Source organism: Urocitellus parryii, chromosome 2 (assembly GCF_045843805.1).
Source record: "Urocitellus parryii isolate mUroPar1 chromosome 2, mUroPar1.hap1, whole genome shotgun sequence".
Lineage (NCBI taxonomy): Eukaryota > Metazoa > Chordata > Mammalia > Rodentia > Sciuridae > Urocitellus > Urocitellus parryii.
Window position 1 is genome coordinate 148,894,387 of NC_135532.1, and position 25,648 is coordinate 148,920,034.

Genomic DNA, 25,648 nt, shown 5'->3' on the forward strand with positions numbered 1-25,648 from the left:
AGAATTTTTTGAAAATCTAATAAAAGTCAAGTGAAAAAGAGTGATAAAATATAGCTGGGTGTGGTGGCACACACCTGTAATCCCAGCAACTTTTGAGACCCAGGCAGGAGGATTCCAAATTCAAGGTCAGCCTGGGCAATTTAGCAAAACCCTGATCAAAATAAAAATTAAAAAGGGCTAGGGACATAGCTTGGTGGTAGAGCACCCCTGGATTAATCCCCAGTACTACAGGAAAAAAATAAAATAAATAAGGAGTAATAAAATATATTTAGTTCTTTACTTCTTTTAGTTTCCTGAAGATATAAGGTTTTTTGTTTGTTCCTTTAAAGGACTTCTGTGATCCCTCCTATGTTTTTCTCTTATCACATATCCTTTGGAGAACAACAGCCTACTGATAAGAATTAACTTGTATTCTGCTGCTAATCAGAAAGGATTCTCTTGCCCAACCAGTTTTCTTTTGTTTTGGTATTAGGAATTGAACTCAGGGCCACTCAACCAAGGAGCCACATCCCCAGCACAGTTTTGTATATTATTTAGAGACAGGGACTCATTGAGTTGCTTAGCACCTCGATGTTGGTGAGGCTGGCTTTGAACTCATGATCCTCCTGCCTCAGCCTCCGGATCCCCTGGGATTACAAGCATGCACCTCATCGCCCAGCCCCATCAGTTTTATACAAAGTGTGCCTTCCACAATACCAAGATAATGTAAACTTTTATTAGCAGGGTAGTTTGTAAGCAGCCCTGAGCTGCTGCAGAAAACTGAATAGAGTTCTGCATACATGCTACCTTCTCTTACTTCACTCTTCAAGTGGGTTAGGTGAAATCTGCCAAGAGAGCATAGGTCATTTACCAGTGATGATATTTATAAATGGTAAAAAAGGAATGGCCTGTAAAGTGATTAGAATTTCTCTGAGCCCACCAATTCTCTTTGGGGACTGGAGGTAATAGCAACATTCTTGCTGATTAATGAAGCACCACTCTCATTGGATGGTTCTCACACAGAACCATCGTGTGCAGACTCCTGGTCTGTTGAGTGTGTGTGTCTCCACATGTTTACGGTGGTGGAATTTCCTTGCCCTTCTGCCAACAACCACAAAATAATCGGTAATGAGAAGTAATTAAGTATGGAGAGGAAGAAAACAAAGACATGAATTTCATGATACTCTCTTGCTTTGTATTATCAGTGACTTCATTGTTTCTCTTGGCAAATTTTTAATGCATCTGTGCTTGGCACAGGGGTGCAGACTGGGTAGAAAAGTATAGTAACAGAAACAGTGGTTTGAGATTTTTAGGTTACCCGCCTCAAAAAAAAAAAAAAAAAAAGGAAAGAAATGGAAAGTTACTTTTATTTTTAGTAAAATACCAAGTAAAGGTGATTTCTTCTTTTCATAAATTGTGAGCATAAATACCTGATAGGTTTGCATGGAGAACATCTGCATACTTGTCAATGTAACAAAGCTTAAAGCATTGTTATCTGTAACTATCATAGCCATAGAAGGTCAGTCTTTGAGAGTATAGACCAGGAATCAGGAAATCTGCCTTATGATCCCAGCTCTGCCTTTAATTAGCCAGGCTCTGGGTTGTCACTTACAAAATGAGAGTGTTGGGCTAGGTTGCCCCCGACCCAAGGTCATTCAGGGTAGAATGAGGACCAGGGTTGTTTCTCTTGATCTGTACCATACTCTTATTCCCTAATGGACCCCCTGACAGCAGGGTTATGGCCTATGACTAGATGATCTCTGAGGTCCTGGGACTTCCCGCTTTAGAATATTGTGATTCTCTGTTGTCTTGTATCTATGGATACAAAAACCATGCAGTTGGTGGTAAGAAGTAGATCATGCTTTGTTTTCCTATGTAGTGACCTCCATCAATTTTTCTTGGGTTTGAGCTGGTTGAAATCATGATGGGTCTTGGGAAGAATGTGCCCATGTAAGAGGACACCTTAGTAGAATTTGCAATTATTTACTTACCTTAGTTACAGAAAATGTCCAAATATAAATAAAGGTCTGTTCTACTCACTATCTACCCCAACATACACACCACCCCAGCCAGCTCCTTGCCAGATAAGTTAGATTTTTTTAAACCTTTATTTATTTATATTGTATATAAAAAATAATTCAGTCTATATAATTTGATCATTTTATCCTTTATATACCTGTTTGTGTTCAGGTTTGAATTGTGGAAGAGATATGATAAAGGGATATTTTGCTTGTGTAAAGTAACTTTGAAAAGCCTCCAAAGGAATAATTTTTGATCTTGATCATTTCATATGATATTATGGTAGCCAATCAAAACTCAAATTTGAAGAAAATAAAAATAATAATTTATTCAGTACTTACCATATACAAACCTGTTCTAAATGCTTTCCTTTTATTAATTGATTTAATCCTCACAAAACTGTTATGATCCCCTCTACACACACATACCCACACTCTACAGAAGAGGCAATTAAGACTTGGGACCATCAAATAACATGATAAAGGTTATACCACTAAAAAGCAGCAAAGCCAGATCCTACTTTAGGCAGTCTATCTTCAGAGCCCACTAATCACCATATTATATCTATTGAGGTCTCTTTTTAAAAAAGCATTGTATTAAAAGGAAAATCCTGGTTTAATACCAATGTATTCATTTGTGAAACACCTACTCTGTCAGGCTTTGTACTAAGCAATATCAATTTGGCTTCCTTATTTTCATATTCAAGCTATATTGAACTCTGAGTACCCCAAATTACACAAAAATCTGAGTAAATTCATGAACTCCTAATCCTTGATCTGTTGATCTATTTGGTAAAGATATCTTGTTTTCATCCATTGCTTATGTGTAGAAACTATATTTGAATGCACAGTTTTTCCAAAATGTTAATGTGCTTTCTCATCTGCTTTTCTGGCATCTTGGAATGTCAGGAGACTGACTAGAAAGTCTGAGATGAGACAAGTCTAATTGATCTTAAATCACAGCTCAGTGTTTATGATTAGGTCTTTGGCCTTGGACTTCTCTGAGCCTTCAAAATGTAATGGAGATAAAGACCCCTGATAATGGGTTTGTTATTGTTCACACTCTATGAGCATAGGGTCCCTGTTGTTTCTCTCTGTGCCCATGTTCAACCAACTTAGATCTCATCAGGGATTTATTGGGTGACTGAATCATGCAGTCTTTCCTCAGCAGAGCTGCTTGAATTTGAGTAGAAGTGGCCTCATGGTTACGATGATTCATCTGTGAACCACTGGTTAACAGTTTAGGAAAAGAGAACTAAGAATCTACTAAAGTAGCTGTGTGTAGACTTATTCACAAGCCAGGCACTCTTTTAAGTGCTTCATGTGTATTATCATTTTTAACCTTAAAGAATTTTAGCCTGAAGTCAAATGAAAAAAATTTGTAGAGAAAGGTGTGGTGAAGGTAAATTTAAGGGTAGAGATTCTCATAAAAGACATCAAGGACTAAAAACTTAATATCAATTTCAGGGTAGCACTGGTTGCCTACAAAAAGTTGAGAGAGCAAATACATACATCCTTTCTCATGTGCTAGGTGGAGAAATGACGTCAGATTCCTGAGGCTAACTAGAAATCTCCATTTAATTTCACTGGTTTTGGAAAACTTTTGATCATGTATACCCTGGCCATTTGCTAGCCCACTCTCCCACACCCTCCCACACCCCTTCAAATATGTAAAAGGAGCTGAACATTCACTGTACCCCTCCTTTTTATTTGGCCATCATTAGTCTTGTTTTAGGCATATCACATTTTATTAAGGTTATGTCATTTAAACTTGGTTTAGTGGGACATTTTAGGTTTGAATGTTTTGTTTTAATGACAGATCTGTCCTGCAATAACTGTAGGACACTTGTTGCCAAGGGAAAAGATGGACATGATCCAAGGTTTTAAGTTGAATGTGTTTAACATTCTGTATTTTGCTGAGTTTAGGGAGCATTCCTGCTTGTTTTATGTTTCCACTTGCATTTTCTGCATTGAATCATTAAGCTAAAATTTAGTTCCCTCAGAGGGGAATGGAAAGAAATGTAGTAAGATTATGGGGTTCTCAGCAAAACTGGTTAGGTCCTTTAATATTAACTGACTTATGGTAAATATGATTCATCTATGAAAATACTAGCTATAAATAGATGTTAACAGTGCTCAGTTGCAGAACAGCCAGGTTGTGCTTGCATGGCCAGATTAGGGGAAAAAATCCTATTGAGATTTTATTGGACTCTCAAAATAAAAATTAAAAAATGTTTCCTTTTATTGCCCTAGTCACCAACATTTGAAGACACTAAACTCAGCCAACTGCAGTAAACCTATCTGATGGCTAAAAAAGACAAATTGAAAATCAGATAACCTAATTTAGCAACTGGCTTTCTGTCTTTTATCCCATTTTCAGTAAAAATTCTCGAAACATTCCCTTTGTGGTATTTTTCCTTGTAGAGCATGGACAAAGCTTCAGACAAGGAAATGGAAAATGGGGATGTGTGATTCAGGTCCATATTCCCAAGGATTGTGAGTTTTAGGAAAAAGTCATAGAGTAAAAAGAAGCGTATATAAACTTAAAAGGCAGCACAGTCCCCCATGGTACCAGGTGCTGGGTGTTTTCCATTTTCACCTGCTCAGTTGTTATATAGCTTAAGTGTCTAAAAATGTTTTTTTGGGGGGAGCTAAATTTCATCTCCTAGTAAATTCAGTTCATTTATCCTAATTTTGCCTTCAGAGCTGAATCAAGCAAAGCTACTCCTGTTGCTACAAGTATAGTCCTTTAATGCAAAGGACTATTCTTTATTCCAGATGAGACATGAATTTTTTTCATCCATTTCTCACACCACTTGGTTTCAGTCTCTCTCACCCCAACACATATATTTGATGATGTCCCTCAAGACCCACTCATTCTTCTGTAGGCCAGTGCTTTCTTAAATAAATGCATGGAGTTGGGCATGATTTCCCAGATGTTAAACACTACTCAAGCAGTAGATTGGTGATAGTATATACTTAAGGAAGATCTTAGCAGCTCCTCTGATGTTGAATGTCAGTTGGAATTTTAAGTATTATCCCAGAAATTTAATCGTGGACCTTAATGAAGACTTTTTCCAGTCTACCTTATCAGATGACTGCTTGTAATAAAACCTGCTGATAAAATCAGCAGACAGGTAATTATTCACCCTATTTAGGATTCAGGAGAGTTATATAACTTTAGCTAATAAATTTTGGACCAGAGATGAAACGTAGGAATTCTGACTCTTCTTCCCCTCCATGCTCATGCTACACCAATTGACACTGACTTTGTCCATTTAACTGGAAGTTCTTTGGTTTCTTGTTCACAAACTGATATGGTGAAAGAAGATGCTGGGCTTCTCTTTTTATTCTTTGCTGAATAAAAAGCCTGCTGATTAGGTCTAATAGAGCAGACTTACATCATGGCTTTTCTTAGCTGTGTGTTCTGAAGCAAGGACAAAAAGAAATATAAAAATCTCAGAGTATAAATAGCTGATTTATCTGAGTTTTCCATTACAAATCAGAGGCTCTTTAAAGATTCTTTTCTCATTTAAGGTTGAAACAGGGCTGAGAATGTTTTCCAGATCTTTGTGGAATAGAGCAGAAAACAAAAATTATTTTCGTATAGTCCAAGTTAGTTTTAAGTGCAATACTCTCAGTCCTAGCTCAGAGCTCTGATTCTTTTAACAGTTTTTCAAACTACATCACTCTACATATTTCTTCCAACTCTGATTTTTCTTAGAAATATGGTTACATTGAGACAGTCATTTAACCCTTCTGTTCTCCTGTTTTTGCCCCTTGGGGCCAATTTTGTCTACTCCCCTCAGCCTATAACCAAGGTCAAATGAGGTTAATTGATGTACCTGTGGTCACACCCTGAGCCAGCACCAGAACAGGGTCTCTGCTCACAGCTGCATTGTAGCTGCTATTGCAGTACTCCTTGTTCACAGACTCTAGGCAGTCATGAATCCTATAAGATAAAAACGCATCATTCCTAATACTCAAAGTTTCCCACAAACTTTGGATGTCTCCTAGTGGTCTTCCTCACCTTTTCAGTAATAGTAGGTCACTCTGTGCCTTTAAACCTTCTCTTGGATAATCCAGCCCAGTGTAATAGGAGCGTAGAGGTGAACAGTTTTGGAGGAGGTTGGGTGTTTTATCCCAATATGACAACACAACATCTTTCCTTCCTCCTATTTTATCTAAAGAAATGTTACAGGTTGCCAATTGCAGAGAAAATGTTGCCACTCAGAAAGCCCCTGGGCAACACTAGACCTCTAAGCCATTTGTTCTCCTTTCCTAGGCTCCCAGGTGTACTCCATTATCTTCCTATAACTGGGGGAAATTTTAAAAACTTACCTTCCAGTCCTCTAGTCTGTAGCATTTACACTTTCTCTTTTTAAGGGAAGAGAAGGAAACTAGTTCTTGTAAAGTTTCTGTTATGTTCCAGAGATAATGTGATTGATAGTTTCTATTCCTTGTGTGTTTTTTAAATTCAGACAGAGTTGGATTATTTTCTTCCTTTTGGAAAATAAATAAACCTGAGGTGTTGAGAAACTCAGCAGCTTAGTGGTACAAATGCAGGTTCATGTCTAAATACAAATACTGAAAAATACTATAAACAATTTCCAGTGTACAAAGTGCTTAGGGAGCATATGAGAGGGAATAATCAAGTCTGCCAACGGGACCTGGTGAAGCCATCTCAAAGGTGAGCTGGTTCTTAGAGGATGAAAAATAGTTTCCAGATCCTTTGTCCAGGAAAAAGGTGAAGGAAAAATACAATATATGGGGAATACCATATCCCCCCTACAGCTAGAGTGCAGGAAGTGTTCAGTAGTGAAAGATGAGAGTAGAAAGGAAACCATGAACACAAATGAACTGCTCATCATTGGCCCTTTATAATAGAGAAGATGAAATAATACTAAGTGTTCAACAAATACTTGGGAAAAATTAAATGGATCAAATATCTGTACATATTCTAGGATCAATTAGGCAACTTTAAAAGTCAAAATTTCAAAGAATATTTAATAACATGTATGAAAATGTATGAATTTGGAAAAATCACACTGATTTATCTATTACATTGTTTTCATATTTTTGAGACCTTTTTCAGAAAAGAAAAAGGATGAATTAGACAAAATCTTGAAAGTCATCAACAAGATAAGAAAAGGTTACCTTGGTATAGCAGCTGGTGTTATTGTCCATGGAGTAGGAGAAAAGACGATCAAGGAAATTTCAATGTGGATAATATATGATACTATTAAGAATTTGTAAATTTTTCTAGGTGTGTTAATAGCATTGTATTTATGTGGAAGAATCCCCCTTTTACTTCTTTAGATGCAAAATGAAGTATTTAAGTATGAAATGAAGTGCTGTCCTGGGTCATACTTTGAAAAATGCCAGAAAAAAATAAAAGAAAGGAATAGATGTGAAATTAGTATAGCAAAATATTGAGGGCTGTTGAAGATGATGGACTATGTTATATTCTATTTTTTGTACATTTGGAAATATTTATCATAAAAGATTTAAAAGGAAAAACCAGGGATTTAGTATTATATACATAAACATTTTAAGACTAAGTCTCTTTTTTTAAATTTTGGATCTTTTTTTAATCTAGCCTAGTAGAAATTAGAAGCACACTATCAATTTCTCATGAAGATCATCTCTGACATGAAAATAGAAATCTTACAGTGACAAGTCAGTTAAGTTCAGATTCTCATATTTTTTAATATATCAGACACTATAGTACTTCTTTTTTGTTTGTTTGTTTTGTTTTAATTAGTTACACATGACAGTACAATGATCTTGACATATCATACATTTGAATCAGATGGGGTATAATTCTCATTTTTCTGAGTGTACAGGTTGCAGAATCACATTGGTCATGCAGTCACATATATACATACAGCAAGGAATGAGTCTCTTTAAAAAAAAGTGGGGTGGAGTGGGGTTAGTGTGCAGGGATGAGGATATAGCTGAGTTGGTAGAATGCTTAACTAGCATGTCAAGGGCCTAGGTTCAATCCCCAGTACCACAAAACAAAGAAGGCACCAGTGTTTGGTTGTTAGGCAGAGACAGCAATAAGAGTGAGCTGTGTCACAGGAGCCAAGAGAAAATGATTTCAAGGAGCAGAGAACTGCATTGACCTCATTTTAACAATATCGCAACTTCTTAGAACAGTTTTGGAACTCTGCTTTTGGAGCTGTCTGCTTTGAAATATTTCTTAGCCATGGCAAAGTCTGGTTCTTTGAAAGAAAATTGATTTCTCACAATAGGGAAAAGTTCCTTGGAACCAAGTCTAATGAATCAAGTTGGAGTTTGGGTCAACTAATACTATCTTTGGTCAAACAGACCAAATGTGATTCTAAAATAATGGGATAGCTTTTGTTTTTGAAGGGGTTTTAAAGATATTTCCAAAATATTTCATCCATGAAACTTTCAGAATATGCTGTATAAGGTAACTCTGACAAAATTACATACTTGGATTTATGATTCAGGCTTTGGGGGCTTTTTGTCTGTTGGTTTTTTAAATTTTATTTTAATTTTTTTTTAGCTATACACCGACATGCTACCTTTATTTTTATGTGGTGTGGTGCTGAGGGTGGAACCCAGTGTCTCACACAGGGCTTTTGTTTTTAATATTACATATCAAATCTTTGGTGCCCTGAAGCTTTCATCTGTTTTCTAGACTCCAAATGTAAGCAAAGCAGTAAGAAACAGCAGAATCTAGGTAGGAGAAAGAGTACAGACTTCAGGAGCCAGCCTAGCTACATTACAGACCTGCTTCACTAGATACAAGATGTTAAGTTCAGGGTGAATCACTTCATTTCATTTCTTTTGGGCTTAATGTCTTACAGCCTTCCTGCGGGGGGGGGGGGGGGGTTAGGTAGAGATCAGATGTTTAAAAATGCTGTGCCCACTGCCTGGCACATGACTGGAACTCACAGCTCATCCTGGTAGAGATGCCCTAATGACACAATTTTATCTGTTGGTTCAGCAGACATGCCTTCCCTCCTAGGACATCAAATGAGATAAGAAGATAACTAATAGATTTTTGCCTTTTAGCATCATGAGAAGAGTACATTACTTACCAGTAGTAAGGAATTCTTTTAGTCAATACTAAACATGTATTTTAAGAGTGTGTGTTATTTTGTGCTTAATAGAGATGAAGATTGGAAAACTGAAGAAATTAGCTTTGGCCAAGAACTGGTGCCTGTTGTTCAACAGAGAAGTGGTTAGAACTATGATCCTGCCAATTTGGAAGAGTTTGACATGAAGGAACTTTGGGGCCAAACTGGCCAAAACTATTCTAAACAACATGAGAAAGGCTTGAAAGCCATATGCTCACCCAGGCTCTCACTGGTCTATCTCTTCCACCTCTAACACAGCAGCAACACAAACTTACTGTCTGCAGGCACCATGCTAAGACACTTTATATCACTGTTTCCGTTGGTACAACAGCACTATGAGACAGATAGGATGATTAATCTATACTTTATGGGCTAGAGTAACCTAAACTTAAAGAGGTTAAGTCATCTGCCCCAAGCCATAGACCTGGTAAGTGGCAGAGTAGGAATTCTTACTGGCTTCAGAGCCCACCCAAGTTTACTTTCCATTGCCGGAATTCTTTCTCCTTAGGAAGGCTCAGTGTATAGTTGGGAGACACATGTCCTCAGTCATTGTTAAAGTTTTGACTACATCAGCAAAAATTGAGGCAGCTAGTATCTTATCACCTGCATCATGAAGTAATAATACTAGAACAGAGAAGAAGAAGCAAGGAGGGAGAAAAATGCCTCAGTTTATCTGAAATTAAGGCACGATATGAATAAATTCAAACTCTTCCACTGCTCTCCAATATCCAGCTTATTCTAGGCAAGGAAACAAGTTTTAATAAAGTAGGAGGTCTACTTAGGTAAAAAAATCATGAAGGATCAAGGAAATGGCATGCAGCAGGATGAGCTCTTGCTGTAGGTAGCATGCCTCCAGCTGCACTCTGTACACTTGGATACAAGTCTTCTCCTCGTGTCCTCCTTTAAGAATGGTTCAGGGAAGGAACCAAGACTTTTTCAAAGTCCCATTCAACTCTACAGGAAGATAACTCTCCGTGGGTTCTTCAATGAGGGGATAGAGTTTACCCAGACCCCTTCCCAACTATGTTGAAGAGACCTGGGTCTCAGACAGAGTTCATGGTACTGGTGATAGATCAAGCTTAGGGTTTCTGCCCATCCTGTGTGTCTCCATATAGCCTTTGTTAGAAAGCACTCAGGGTGGCCAAGAGTGCCTGTTGACCAAAGAGGGTGGCTGCTGCTAGGAGCTGTAAGTAAATAAATGAATGTCAGAAGCTTACAATTATGGGGGGAAACAAAGAATCATTACTCTCCCTTGAGCCTGTTGCTTTGGATGTTTTGGGTAATGGTTGTGAAGGGTTTACACACAGACTAAACTAAGCTCTTTGTGTTCTTTGCAAGGTAGAGAGCTTGCCAAGTCAATTTCAGCATGCAAAACACAGACAATTATTCTTTTGGCATTTAGGGGCCACCCCTGTTTTTGCTGGGGGTGGCGCGGGTAGCCTGTTGACAGAGGAAGGCTTTATAAGGAAAGAGAAGGAAACTATATCCCCATGTTTCTTTTAAAAAGAAATCCCCCTGTCGGGGCCCTTGTGTCCCTACTTCTTATGCTAAACCTCTTGTCATGGAGCCAAGAGGCTGAGAAGTGCCACACACACTTTGGTGTCCATAGCATGTGACTCACTCATGGCTGTTTTCATATCCTCTGCCTAGCAGCTTACTATGAAAGTGTGTATATCTTCTGTAAATATGTCCATATAGATGATTGGTGGGTGTATTTCTAGAGATAACCAATGAAAAGACAGTTCTTGAGAGTATGGTCTTGGTCTATTAGATAATATAAGCTTTGTGATAATGGTTCACAGCCTGTGAACCCAGAACCCCTGGGAGCTTTCAGAGTTGACAAGGGGGCCCTATATCCTCATACTGAAAGTATTGTGAGAAACAGTATGCTGATGCTAGGCCAAAAAGAAACTTTAGGCTATTTCCCAAAATTTTATGTTGATGTATTTGTATCACTCTATTTGTTTTTAATAAGCTAAATTTAAATAGAACCCTCCATAATGGGAAACTGGCTTCTTGCTTAAATATTTAAATGTACTGAGGTTTTGTCCTTCAGCTCTGTCTAAAAGGTCAGTCTTTTTATTCATTTGTTTTTGGTAGTGCTAGGAATTGAACACAAAGTCTCACACATGCTGGGCAAGGAAGGCTGTACAACTGAGCCCCATTTCCAACCCATAAAAAGTAAGTCGCATAGCGTGGTTCAGTTCTCCACCTGGAGAAACCAGGAATACATGATTGTCTATACTTCTACCTCTTCCTTTCTTAGTTAGGCTGCATCACTCTCAGTGCCTTTTATCAAGATCATTTGATAGAGAAAAAACAGCCCTGTAAGAACCTTAGACTTCTCAGTGCACTAACGTAGCCGAATTTCAAAGAGATACAAAGAAATTCATGGTGCTTATTACATAATTTCCTAAACAAAAAGAAATAGAACCTGAAAAGTCATTAGAGTTGCACAATAAAATATTAATAGTGATTCTTTGTGTTTCTAGGGCTAAAGTATAATTTTAGCTTTTAGTAATTTTAAGTTTTGAGATTTGGAATAAGACTTATTTCATATGTAGAAATAATTCATTCTTTTGGTATTACTAATCTTTCCCTTAAAACCAGTCACAAGGATTACCAAGGGCATTTCTAATCATCAGGGTATGTATATGTATGTGTTAAGAGGGGAATGTTTGGCTGAGTTGTTATGTTGCTATTTTTTTAGTTTATAAATATTATAAAGTATGTCATTAATTATATCCAGAATAACCTTTAATTTTCCAATTAAAAGTACATCTCTACCTTTGATTTTTTTTTTTTTTTTTTTTTTGCTAGCTACTTAGGAAGATTGTAGATAAGGTCATTTTAAGGTGTTAGTCACTTTGAGCCATCAAGTTAGAAAACAAAAGCACACAAGGAACCACCTACAGATAAGCCAGCTGCACATTTACTTTCTTATCTCTACTTTCTTTTACCACTGGCTTAGGTTTCCCTGTGCCCCATGACATTACATTAGAAATTTCCACATTTACTTTCTTATCTCTACTTTCTTTTGCCACTGGCTCAGGTTTCCCTGTGCCCCATGACATTACATTAGAAATAGAAAAGGAAAAAAATTATATCAGGGTTTCTCTTGGATATTAGAAACCTTTACAGTATCTCATTTAATCCTCATAAAAATTCTGTGATGGATGCCTGCTTATTCTCATTTTTACAGGTGGGAAAAACAGAATTAGAAAAGTTAAGTAACTTGCCCAAGGTCACAAAGTTAATAAGTGTCTAGGACATGGCTCACTTGTCTGCTACTGAGATTTTTTTTTTTAACTTCTCTGTCTTATCTTCTATTTTCACTATTATGTCTTGGTGACCTTTCTCACCTTTTAGCTACAAAATGCTATTCATGAATAGTACAATTGAAACTTAAAATGTGCTGTTCTCAGTAGGAAGGAGCACCTGACTATATGAATATTTCTCCCTGCTTATCATTCCCAATATTCAGTTCCAGGGACAGAAAGAAGAATTGGGGCAGACTCACATCATTCAGTACATTTGCAGACAGCTGCATTGTAAATTCTTTGTTTTCATGTTTTCCTTTTTGCTTCTTGCTTATTGAATATGTTGATAAAGACTTCCGTGAATATTCAAAACAGAGCTGTGTATTTGGCTCAGGATTAAAAAGAAAGAAAAAGAACTGATCACAAAGACAGTAGTGACCCTAGGGAGAAGGACTGTCACCCAGGGATTACTGGGTTTAACTCTGACCTTAGAGTAACTCAAAACTTGTTAGTAGGGATCCAAGACTCTGCTTGGTTTGGCCACAGTTTCACCTTGTACTCTTCCTTCTCTTTCAGCTCCAAATGTGCTGGCCTTCTGTTGGTCTCTTAGAGCCATCATTCTCCCTCCCATCCTCAGCCCATTGCCCATGCTGTGCACTCTGCTTGGGCCTCTTCCCTCTGCTCTTCACCCAGTTAATACCTCCCATTCAGCCCCTAGCCCTCAGCTTTAGTGACAGTATCTTAAGAAGTCCTCTCTAACTTCATTACCCCATTGTACACTCATAACAGTGCCACACTTCCTTATGCTGGTAATTGCGTTAGCAGTTTTACTTATGTGTATATTATTACCTAAAGAACTGCTTCCTCCACTAAACTGTTAGCTCCGTGTATATTGGACAGTCTCTTTGTTCAGAGTGTGTCTCTGGTGCTTTGTACATGATCCATACTCTGACGAATGAAATTAAATGAGTTTGCTGTGAATACAATCTAATGAACTTATTTTGTTCTAGTCCAGTCTCCTAGGTCAAAATCACATGAATATGGCCCAAAAGAGGTCATATATTTACAGAGCTGTTGCTTATCAAATTGAGAGAAATGGAAAGTAGCAGTGAAGCAAGTGCTTATTTGGCACCATTGCTGCCTCACCATCTCCCCCTCAACATATACACAGCCCCCACAGTGTTGAATTTGGCCACATGGCGATTTTTTTCCTGGTGCATTGAGTGACTAATTGGCCCAACAGTTGCCCTTAGATCAGGGTTCAGCAGGCATTCTCTTAAAGAGCCAAATAGTAAATATTTTAGGTTTTGTAGGCTATACAGTTTCTGCCACAACTACTCATCTCCGTCTTGCCAGCTTGAAACCATATAACGATACACAAGCGAGCAGCAGTGGCTGTGTTCCAGAAAAACTTTATGTACCAAAAAAACCAGCCGTATTTTGCTGACCCCTGCTTTAGGTGATGTTATAAAGTAATAGTGAGGCAACCTATGAATGTAACCTAGGGCCAACTTTGAAACTGCTAACTAAATATATTGGTTTGGCACAGATATCACCAGGGGCTAGGAGAGTCCTAATGTTACACAAGCCAGATATAATTTTTCTTTGATTTAATAAGAAGAATAAGGGTCAGTTTCTATTTGAGCTGTCATAGTATTTGAACACAAAGTTGTGTCCTAAATCAAACTAGTGAAGTTTTGGTGGGGTTATTTTGGCTTTAGCTAAATGTCTAAAATGTTTTATAATGAGCAAATTATAGTATTACACACACTGTAGAATTCAAACATTTTCCTCAGCTGTTCTTCAGCAGTCATTTTGTCTTTTAAAGTCCAAGAAACAAAAGAATTTTCTGGCTGATCCTACCCCCAGCCCAGAAATTTCCAACTCTTAGAACCAGTATAAAGAATTCCAGATCCGTGTGGAGTTCATTCATGGTTGGCTTAGTCATTGTGGAATAGAAGCCACATGGAATGGATCATTTACATTCTCCATTTATTAAAACATTTGGTGCTAGGAAACACTAAGCTACAATTCTTATAGTATAGCTTTTAAACTCACACAAAGGGAAAGAGCTATGGAGGGGGCGTAGGTTTCCTATTTCTACTCCAGATTTCCTTAGAATATCTGTGGCTTATAAGTTTTGAGTGGAGAAGGGGAAAAAACAGAAACCCTCAGGTTTACTATTAAGTTGCTCTTGAATGTTCCTAAAAGGAAGCACAAGACAATATGTCATATGGATTATATTTGAATTGTTTGAGGACACTTTTAATCTTCATATTTTTGATTATTTTTCTGATCTATAGTGGAAAAGAGAATTCCATTGCTTTATTCCCTTAAAATGGGCAATAGATTATAGATAGTTTTGGAAAGAATCCAGAATAGCATCTTATTGTTTCGTTTTTTTGTCACTAAACTGAGTGGTCTGTGGTGGTGAATTTTCCAAGGACCACTGCTTTCCCCCTTTAAGTGCCAGCAGTTTTTTAAAATAATCATTTTTAATTTTTTTTATTCAGTTTTTAATCAATGCATTTAATAACCTTTTTGATGAAAATATTTTTAAGATAATCAATACTTTCTTGTATTAAGGACAGTGTTATTTAGAGCATTTTCAGTATTAATAATATCTTTTTATATTTTGTTTTCTACCTCCTCTGTGCCAGGTTATAACTAGGCATTGTCTGTTTGTTCCTCTCACCTGCCTCTACCTACTACCCAATTTCTAGTTTTAGCTTCTACTGTACCATGGACCAAGAAATCAGGTAAATAGCAAGGTTCTATTGTGTGAAGTACTGGTTTTAGAACAGAAGATTTGAAGGAGCTATTTTATGTACAGATGCCTTTTCATCCTTTTATCTGGGTTAGAGTTGTATGAAAATTGTGTCTCAGAAAGGTACCAGTTAATCTGTGTCTATTTCATGACACATGGAGCATTTTACCTTTGAATGGAATTCTAAATCTGCATTTTTATCTAACCAGTCTTTTTTTCATTTATTTTTTATTTTTTGGTACCAGGAATTGAACCCAGGAGTGCTTAACCACTGAGCCACATCCCCAGCCCTTTTTATTTTTTATTTCAAAACTGGGTCTCACTAAGTTTCTTAGGCCCTTACTGAGGCTAAAGATTCTCCTGACTCCCTCTCCCAAGCTGCTGGTATTACAGGCAGTAAGCTACTATGCCTGGCTCTAACCAATCTTTTCTAAGATGATTTTATTGGTGGGGATTGAGCATATTGTCCTATTGTATAAGCTCATTATGAAGGCTGATCTCACTTATCCATTTAGTAACTGTGAGGTGCAAATTGGTCTTCTATTTTGTAGGTAAAGAAATTGAGGCTCAGAGAGTAAAGCACATGTAGCAGAGCTGGACTTTGAGTCTAAGTCACCTAATTGCATAGCCCAGATTTTCTCCAGAACTCCATTCGGCCTCTAAGAGGGAAAAACAGATTCATGCCAGATACACTTGGGGCCAATCAATATTTCTCATAATAATCCAGCCACCCTGTGAGATAGGTATCCCAGTTCACACACAGACAAGTGACATTAGATCACCTAATGATGGCCACACATCAGTAGGAACTCAAACCTCTAGTTGGCTCTCAGCTTCTCTATGTCTCCATTTCCTCGTCATAAAATAAGAATAATAATGGCACCAAATCTCTTAAAATTATTGTAAGGACAAAATGAGATAATCCTTGTAAAGTGCTTATTACCATGCCTGGCACATAGTAAGCTCTCAATAAATGTTAGCTATGGTTACTACGGTACAGCAAAGGTAAAGTTATTTCAGATAGAAAAATCTTGCTATTCCATTATCATCTATTGGACTCTTAAAAGATTCTGTGTTATTAATGGCAAACAAAAGGATATCTCTGTCACTTAAAACAGAGAGTTAGATCGAGTGCTAGGTAATTTGTCCTTCATCACCTAAGTGATTACACAAGTGGGTTTCAAGGCCCCTTCCAATTCTATGACTGTGTTATCCTAGCCATGGAGTGCTGTTTTTCCTATTAAGAAATCTTAGGGCAGAACTCTCAAGTCCGCTCTACAGTATATTGAAGTGGTGTGCTGTCACAGAGGATGAAACAGAGTATATAAGCAAAACTCAGCAAAGACTTTGATTTTCAGAGTTGTAAATGACAAGGAGTATAAACAGTGAGACCTTTGGAGTATTTGTATCTCATAGAAAAATAAGATACCTACAATATTTGAAAAGTTGGAGACAAAGTCCAGTTAATTGATTTTACAGCAAAGGCATTTAAGAAAATATTTGTTTTATGGTTGGCGCCAGAGGATAATAGAATACAAGTAATTATTAAACCGGAATATAGTGCCCTGAGTTGAATCAGGAAGTCAGTTCCACAGAATAGTTCCCAGCAGTGCTTGAGGATTCTAACAATATATATAGCCACAGCCAGACGCTTGTTAAAGACTGAAAATTTTTGTTTAAATCCTATTGCCATAGAGTTCTGTTAGTCTTGTCTGTCTGACTCACTGGTGATTGTAAAATCACATCCTAAAGCCCTGATGGTCAAGATCCTCGATACCATTGTGTAGAAATGCTCAGTTTCACATAGGATATGGTTAAGTACCTACCCACTAGTGTATGTTAGAGAGTAGTAAGATACTATTTCCAATGGCCTGTCTTCATTGTCACCACTTATGGGAAACTTCAGCACCTCGCCCTCCAGGAAACTCCATCCCATCCAACCCCTGGATGAAATGTTTCTTCTCTGACCTCCTATAAATCATATGCAGGCCTCTAACATGCTGCTTACCTCCATGTGCTGTGGATTTTTAACCCACTTCACTCCTACTTCAGAGTTGCTCAGCATACATTATACATCAGAGTAAATTTTCATTGACTGATAGACTGAAAGAGCATGTTTTCAAGCTTCCAGTTTCAGATGGGCCCTTATTATCAAAAACAGTTGTATTCATTCCTTATGTTTTCTTTTCCACTCCACCTCACGCCCTCCCTTTCACTATTCCTGACGACTTTTGCCCTGTACAAATAACCATTCCTCTTCAGTACTTCCCACTCTCTACCCCAACACTTCTTTTCTTCTTTACATATTTCTTTCCTCTCCCTTGTCTTTGAATAGTGCCCCTCTTTGGGTCCAAGTCTGTTCCCTGTATCTGAGATTTGGATCATAGGCATTCTCTGGAATCTTGACTCATCAAATACTTCCTTTCCCCTTGCAGCTGTAACTTCTCTCACTACTGATTCTTTTTTTGTAACTCTATAACATGCCCAATCATTCCATTTTCTAATAAAAATCTGCATTTTCACAGCACCCCGCCAGTTGCCTACCTTCACATTGCCCCAACTCATTATATCCATCTCCTAACTTCCCACCTGCTACTTAATAGTCCAGCTTCTGTCATAATTGCCAATCCAAGAAACTCCTCTTAGTCTTCACATTTCTGTCCAGGCCTCTAACCCAATTCAATAGTGTCGTCTTTCTCCCAGCTATCACAGGCCAGAAATCAGGGTGACTTTTTCTACCTCCCTTTCTCTTATTTAACATATTTCTGTATAAGAATAAATATATTGTGTTTATGTAAGTTTATTTTTTATCTAGTATACAACAAAAATGGTGTCTAAAGTGGAGGAATGATTTAAATATTCTTTGGTGCATTCTGATTTACAAATGAATTTTTGGTACAAGCAAAGGACCAAGTCAGTGAAAAAAAGTATGGAAAATAGAAGAGAAATGAATGAACCACATGCATTGTATGTGGAGGAACCTATTAAGAATTCCCATTTCCACACATTTTAAGCACTAACAGAAAGTATATAGTTGAGAAAGGCCACCCCAATCAAGATTTGGAGCCAGAATGTTCTGGTTTTTCACAAATAACGTGACTTTTTTGGAAATGTTAATATAAATTTTATGTGTTTTCATATACATGTATATAGATATGTATATATAATTCTCATGTTTCTGTATGGTTATATCATCAGAAGTCTTTTAAGGAACAAAACAATGCTTTTAATCACTTCTTCAATTCCATATATAATTGGAATTTTTCCCCCCAGGGCCTCCTAGAAATTTCTGCACAGTGGTTCATCCCTCATACTGGAAGCTAAGCTAGTTTTCTTGTTGCTCCTTCTTCCTTCTACAAAACTGAGCCATCTGCCCCCTAAATCTCATTAGTCCCAATACTTTATGAGTTTGGATTTTTCTTTTTTTATTTCTTATTTTCATTTTTTGAAGTAGGCTGGAAGTTTAGTTTGAAATTAAAAGAATAAATAGAAAGTAAAGAGGGAACTAAGCAGCTACCTAGAGTCTGATTTTACTATCTATCCTTTCTGAGTAGAGCCAAGTAGATACAGAACTAGGGCAGCAGAAGACTGACATAGCTCTCAGTCCTACCCTTCAGGAACTTGCAGAGAAAGTGAGCCCACAAGAACTATGATGTGTTTTATGTATCACAGAAGAGTAAGAGGTATCCAAGAGGGAAATGGTCACTGGGGTCTACAATAATTAGAATTAGATAGCATTTCAGAAAATACTTCAGTGAAGTTTGATTTGAATTCTGGTGCTCATGCAGAAGAAGAAAGTTGAGGACACAGTGGGCAGTATGAGGCATGGAGCATGAGCCAGCAGTGCTTGTCAGGGAACTTCACAGTAGATTATGGGGCTAGAGCTTGGGAGACCAGTCGTGTGGTGGAGGAGGCAGAGGAGGGATCATGGGAGAATCAGAATGAATTGGAGACAGAACCATCCTGAATCTTATGGCATATTAAGGAGTTTCAACTTTATGCTTAGTCAGCCAAAGCTATTATATATTTCTAAGCAAGTTCTCTTATCTGTAAAATAGAAATAATGAGCTCTGCATTATTATATTATTGTGAGTAAAAATGTAACTAATTGTTATGACTTGATAAATACTTCTGTGCTTTTTAAATCCGGTTAATTTTTAAAATAGATTATAAATCTAACAGGATTAGAAGCATATTAGGATACAATTGTAATTTTAAAAAGTATCACTGTATAAGTTTTTAGGCATTTTTCCATTTCTCTCAAGCCTTAAATAGTCTATGTTCTACATAAATATTAAAGAAAAAGAGGAATTAAGTTATTTAATTTTTTCTAGTTCTAATTCATTATATGAGTATCATCAATTTTCTCGACTTTCCTGGTTTTCCACATGTAAAATTTCTTTTGCAGTCTGATAAATTTAGCAATCTATAGATCAAACTGCTACAGTCATTAGAGGCAAAATAATAAAGATACTTTCTAAAAGACTTCAAAAGAGCAATGGCGACTTTCCAGTCAGTTATCAAATTCGCTCCCAGAAGGTATTGGGTATTTGTATAGAGAACAATTAAAGGAAAGGATTGTACGTAATTTCTTTACAGTAACCCAATAATAAAAATTGGGTGTGGTTCTCTGGCTCAGACCCTAAGCTCATTTAGTGTGATAGGAATGAGACTCTGATCACTAGCTCCCAGGAGTGCAGTTGAGATAACATTGTGGGCATACTTCTGTTGCTCTCACAGAAAGAAACATGGAGGCTATGCCTAGTATTTCTCATCTTTCCTCTTTTCCTGCCTCCTTCATCAATTAGTTGTCTATAGTATGCACAGCCTCATACCTCTCAGTGTTATTAATTATTGGCTCCACCATGACCTGCATTAAGTTCAGCATCCAAAAAAAAAAAAAAGTAGTGACTCCACCTCCCATTACCAGAGGGAAATCAAATAAAATCAATAAAGGTTTCTGTTTTTCTAGCTAGTCATATTTGCACACTTGGTTTTAATTATTTCTTCTCAACAACGCTATGAGGTAGGCTTTAAAGATCGCCATTTTACAGATGAGAAGACTAAGGTTCTAAGAAGTCAAGTGGAAGAACTTGGATGTCCATCCAAAGACTGTGACTCCAGCCCAGCCCTCCTCCCAGAGCTGCTTCTCAGTTAAGTATCCCAGGAGTTTGTCACTACCCAAAGGTGAAAAATCAAGGATTTTGAATACTTGAAGCAACATTCCTGAGCAAGAATATAAAATCCCCTGGGGCTGCCCCAGGTTACAGTGTGAAGTGAAATCTTCTCCTCCTCCTCCTCACCTCCTGCAGGTCTTCTTGCCTCAATCACTTTTTAGCCCTTGTCTAGCCCTCCCTCCTGCCATCATGTTGCTGCCTCCTTAGTTCTTAGCTTGCCCTCTCAACTGGGGGAGTCAGTGTACTGGATGGAGGGGAGGTCGCTTTCACTTTCAGGGCTATTGTTCATGCTTCCTTTTAGATGATGTAGTAGTTTCTGTTTTTCATTTTCTGTTTACTTACCGTCTGAATCCATGTCAGTTTATGTGCCCTTGGCTCTGAACCATCGTTTATATATTTTCATGTTGTTAATATTTTTAATTGGTGTTTTTAAAGTAAATGTACTCTATGTGTTTGGCAGACCAACAAAGTAGAATGTAAAAAGAGTCCATTTTTTAAAGTAACCATATAAGGTGAAAAGTCACTTTTTGCGTGGGTGCGTGCGTGCATGTGTACAGATTGCAGGTTTTATCAGGCATGATATTCGTTAATATTTATTATAACAGTTTATAGTGTGGCCCCTTGAATCCCTCTGGACTGCACAGCCCAGATGACGTAACCTTGGAAAATGCAATAAATCTAAAGTTGAAACCACTTCTAATGGGAAGTTTCTTTAAAGTTGTAAAGCTAAATTGCCTCCTCCAGGATGAGAGAAGTGGTGTGGAGAATGCTCCAGGGGATCCGGATATGCCTTTTGTGGGTGTTGTCCCCTGCTGTGGAATGCTGGGTTGTGGGTTGGATTATTTTGTTTATTTTGTTTAAAGTCCTCTGAGTATTTCTTTGCCCCAGTACTCCATGGCCTGGCAGACCCCCATGTATACATTAAAATATAACCCTCGATCCACTATTTATGCATCCAAAAAGACTCTTCTGAATAATCAGACGCCCAGAAGTAGAATTCAGATTTTAATTAGTCACAGAATCTTAATTCTGGAAAGAGTCTAGGCACCACGCTGTCATTTTTGCCACCTCCTGTGGAATTCCATGACATGAAGCCAGACATCAACTAGAGTATCTCATGTCCTTCTTTTAGGAAGTTCTTTGTTGTATTATTTTGAAAAAATAAAAGACTCCCAAGAACCTGAGCTCTTGGTCATGGTACCTCTTTTTGAAGCTATGTAAAATAAATATCTTTCCCGTTCCATGATATTTCTAGATATTTAAAGTCAATGACTGTGACCTTGCCTTGTCCCCTTTTAGTCTCCAGGTGTGTCAACCTGTTTTGTACTGTAGATTCAGCTAGAAACTAGGTAGCAGTGAGGAGAAGGAAAGATGTGGTCCCTACCGTCAGGGAACTATTGGTGGAGTGGCAATGGCCATAATGAGGCCTTCAGATTTAGCCTTGGGGATTGAGGATGTCTAGGAAATTTTTCTGGAGAATGCCCCATATAAGTGAAGTTTTAAAGAGTACTACAAGTTGTCCCAAGGGAGTGAGATAAATGAGGCAAGGAGATTCTTCCAAGAAGAGGGACCAGCTTGTTAGAAAGGCTGACAATGAAAGCAGTGTACTTGATGAGTTCAAGGAAGAGAGGAAAGTTCAGTATGAACTGGAGGTAGGGAGTGGAGGTGAGGGGAAGCAGAAGTGCTAGGTCACAAAGTAGAGCTGATGTGGGGGAGTTGAGGTCAGATGTGATGAGAGAGTGGAGAAAAACTGAGGAGTCCTGATCACATGGATATTAATTATTTTTTGGTTACACAGTAACTATGGACAATGTAAGTTTCTATATAAGATAATTTGGGTTTGAATATGTTTTGCATATTATGTTTTGTCATTAGAGAATGTGTTCAGTCCTAGCTAGATGTGGCTCATTCATTAGCATGACTATTTCAGAGAAAAAAGAGAAAGAGATAATACTGTTTAAACTTCTTATGACTAAAGAAAGTTTTGGGTGGCCTCTACACCCAAGCTTCTATTAATAATAATAAACAACAAATACATACAGCACTCTGGACCTAGTCCTTTTATACTAAGAAATTTAATGCCTTCATTAATTCTATGAAGTAAGAGTTATCCCCAAATACAGAGAGTTGAAATAATTCGCCAAAGATTAAAGGGCTAAGTATAGAGCTAAAATTTGAATCCAGGCCCTAAGAACAAATGGGGGGAAACTCAAGTTACTGACAAAAAAAAAAAAAAAATGTGTCTGCAAAATTAAAGCTATCTAGAGGCATTGATCCTGCTTTCTTTTTATGGTCACAACTACACAATCACTAGTGTGGTTTTGTCCAACATAAATACAGCAAGTATTCATTCACATTTCACACCTAACCCACAGGCTTAGCTGTGTGGAGATCGCTCTCTTGATGCCTTTCAGGAACTCGCTTGGATTTTAACTAGAAGTTGTAGCTACCTGCACCCTCAGTTGCTCTCCCTGCCTTCTGCCAAAAAGAGGGTAAAATAATTAGAGTAACTATACACCAGATAAAGTGTGAAATACCCTTACTTCTAGGGAAACTTTGCAGGCCAGACTAGTTAACTTGCAAACATAAATGTACAGTTGCCTCAGGAAAATGTGATTTTTCCTCTGACTGATCCATTTGAGTATGTGCAGGTAGGCGCTTCTTGGGACATGAGAGAGGAGTAAGAGTTGAGTTGAAGTAATGATCCACGGAGCCTGTGCTGTCTAGGAAAAGAAGCAAAAGTAAGAGTGGGCTGGCTGATGCATAAGATCTAACAGAGGAGAAAAGAGCAAAGAATGTTAATAATGTTAAGTGAGGAAGATATTTAAATTTCATTTCTGAGTAGACACACTCTTCTGCATCTTGTTCAGTGTTTTCTGAACATGCATCAGTTTGTTAATGATTTAATTAAAATGTGCCATAATAAAAATGTTCACTAGATTCAACCAGCACTCCTGAGTACATCCAAGATGAAGCTGATCTATTAATTTCACATGAATTTATCATCCTTAAGCCCATGCTTGAATATTTTAACATGATGATTATTCTGCTGAATGATTAGATAAAAAGAGAAGTCACAGACTAGTTCTAGGATACAAATTTACACTATAGATTTATATGTTCAGGGGGAAGTGCCTTTGAGGTATTATTATAAATGATAATTTTCTATCCTTCAAACCTATTGGATTTTGGGTTTGGGCTCAAGTTAGATTTTATTTTTATTTATCTTTAATGATCTTATCTATAGGTGGCTTACAGGTTCCTTGAGAACAAGGACAATGTGTGTACCTATTCCAGCTTCCCCCACAGCTCCTAGCCCAGTACAAGTCATATGGTATTTAGAGACATGGGGATTTCAAGTTGGTTGGGCCCATACAGAGGATCAAGGCTGGTCCACTTGTGTAACCACTTAGACACCAGTCCTATAGTGCATAGATACAGTAACTTCCCAGGGGCATGTGAGGTTCTGATCAGTAAGTGATATGCTCAGAGCTTGTTAGTGAGAAAGCTTGAGCCAGAACCTAAGTCTTATTTCTAGCTCCACTTTGTACCAATCATGCTGACACATCTCATTGAATCAAGGTCTTATAGTGATCTCTGTGTAAGTCAAGCTCCAAAAGGAAATGGTTCCCTAAAACTAGTGTTTCTCAATATGGTTCACAGAGAAGATGGTGATATTTGACTAGGACATTAGGGTAAAGAGAAGACATTTGGAGGACAGCTAAAGCAAGAGGTCCCCTAGGGACACCTCAGCACAACACTATGTGGTCTCTAATTTTTTTTTTTTTTTGATGAAGGGCAATGCAAGTTACTGAAAATAATTGGAGACAGAGAAGAGGGCAAAAGAAAGAGCACAATCAACTTGGAATAGTTGTTTCTGATCTTGGTTTGGCAGGGGTAGGGAGAGAACATCAGAGAATGATGCAAAAAACAACTTTTTGATGAATGAATCTGGATTACTCCCCCAGCTCCCTGGCATGCCTGACCTACTGGATCACAACTGATAAATTTTCATGAATTTCAAGAGCTTATCTGTAAAAAACAGTTAATGTAACATTTCATTTTACAATTAAATAAATTATTTTTGAAGCAGCGATAACAAGTATTTAAAACTCACCACTCCTTAATTATTTTACTACATTTTGTGTTTATCTATTCTCTTGAGATCATTTACATCTGTTTTCTTCCAATCTCTATGTTTATTGATTTCGTGTTGGGAGCTTGAAATCCATCATTTAGGAAATATTTGCACTATGGAAAAAGCAAAGGCTGCAAGTCAGAGGGTTTTTGTTTTTGTTTTCCCTAGAGAGCTAGTTGTTGACCATTTACCAGCACAATACTGGATGTTATGATTGTATGCCAACCAGTGGGAAGGAGGGGTACAGTCTTTGTGCCCGTGAAACACAGTCTGTCACCCCTAGGTTGTAAGTCTTTATTCTAAACTGTGCTGCCTATCTAATCTGAAGTTAAAAGAAAAAATAGACTGGTGTGATTCTACATCATGTACAACCAGAAGAATGAGAAATTACACTCCATTTATAAATGATGTATCAAAGTGCATTCTACTGTCACGTATAACTTACTAGAACAAGTTTTTAAAATTTAATAAAAAAAAGAAAATACAGATCTAATGACTTTTCAAGTGCCTTGTCCTCTGTCTTCATGGCATGTATACATACTAGCATATAAAGCTATTATCTCAATAGATTGTGATTGTTCATATTTCTATTCAGTTTTCTATCCCCAGTGCCTACTATACAAACAGCTTTTACCAGTTGTAAAGAGATGATATGTTATGGCCCTCCCAAAATGTGTCAGTAATCAAGTATAGCACCTTAACACACCTTTGCATTCCACCTTAAATGTAGGAAACGAGTTACTGGATTCGTTCACAAAGAAAAGCTTTATCCACCTCTCCCTTTCCTTCTCTTCTTCAGTTTCTTATTTGCTTCCCTTCCTGTTGTTCTCAACCTAAAGCCTGAACCCTTCCAGATATTGTAAATTGTGTGTGTTTGGCTATATAATTCAGTTTAAAAGATTTTGACTTTTCCACAAATGATTGCTATTATGCAGGGACCCATCAAAATAGTTTGCAGATTTAGTCAGAGTTGTCCTAATAAATGAAGTATGTCAGATACGAAAAACTATTTGGAGAGCAAGCCCTCTGCAAGATTATATGGGCCACCTGTGTAAGATGAAGCTAAAGAGTACACATTTGGGGGCGCCGGGGTTGTGGCTCAGTGGTAGAGCGCTTGCCTAATATGTATGAGGCCCTGGGTTCGATCCTCAGCACCACATATAAATAAACAAAGTTAAAAATCCATTGGCAACTAAA

The 25,648-nt window shown here is 37.6% G+C and overlaps 2 protein-coding genes across 6 annotated transcripts in view; one reads left to right on the forward strand and one right to left on the reverse strand.

Moving 5' to 3' along the window:
- Window positions 1–25,648, forward strand: part of Cmss1 (cms1 ribosomal small subunit homolog) — a 330,405-nt gene that overhangs the window by 112,639 nt on the left and 192,118 nt on the right. The window lies entirely within an intron of this gene.
- Filip1l (filamin A interacting protein 1 like) overlaps window positions 1–25,648 on the reverse strand; it is a 271,668-nt gene that overhangs the window by 106,975 nt on the left and 139,045 nt on the right. The window contains exon 1 of one of the 4 annotated variants that reach the window (XM_077795327.1): window positions 12,630–12,758. The exons of the other annotated variants lie outside the window; for them this stretch is intronic. The gene's annotated coding sequence lies outside the window, so the exon portion shown is untranslated. Of the gene's footprint in view, window positions 1–12,629; window positions 12,759–25,648 lie in introns of those variants that run through there. 4 annotated transcript variants of the gene reach the window in all.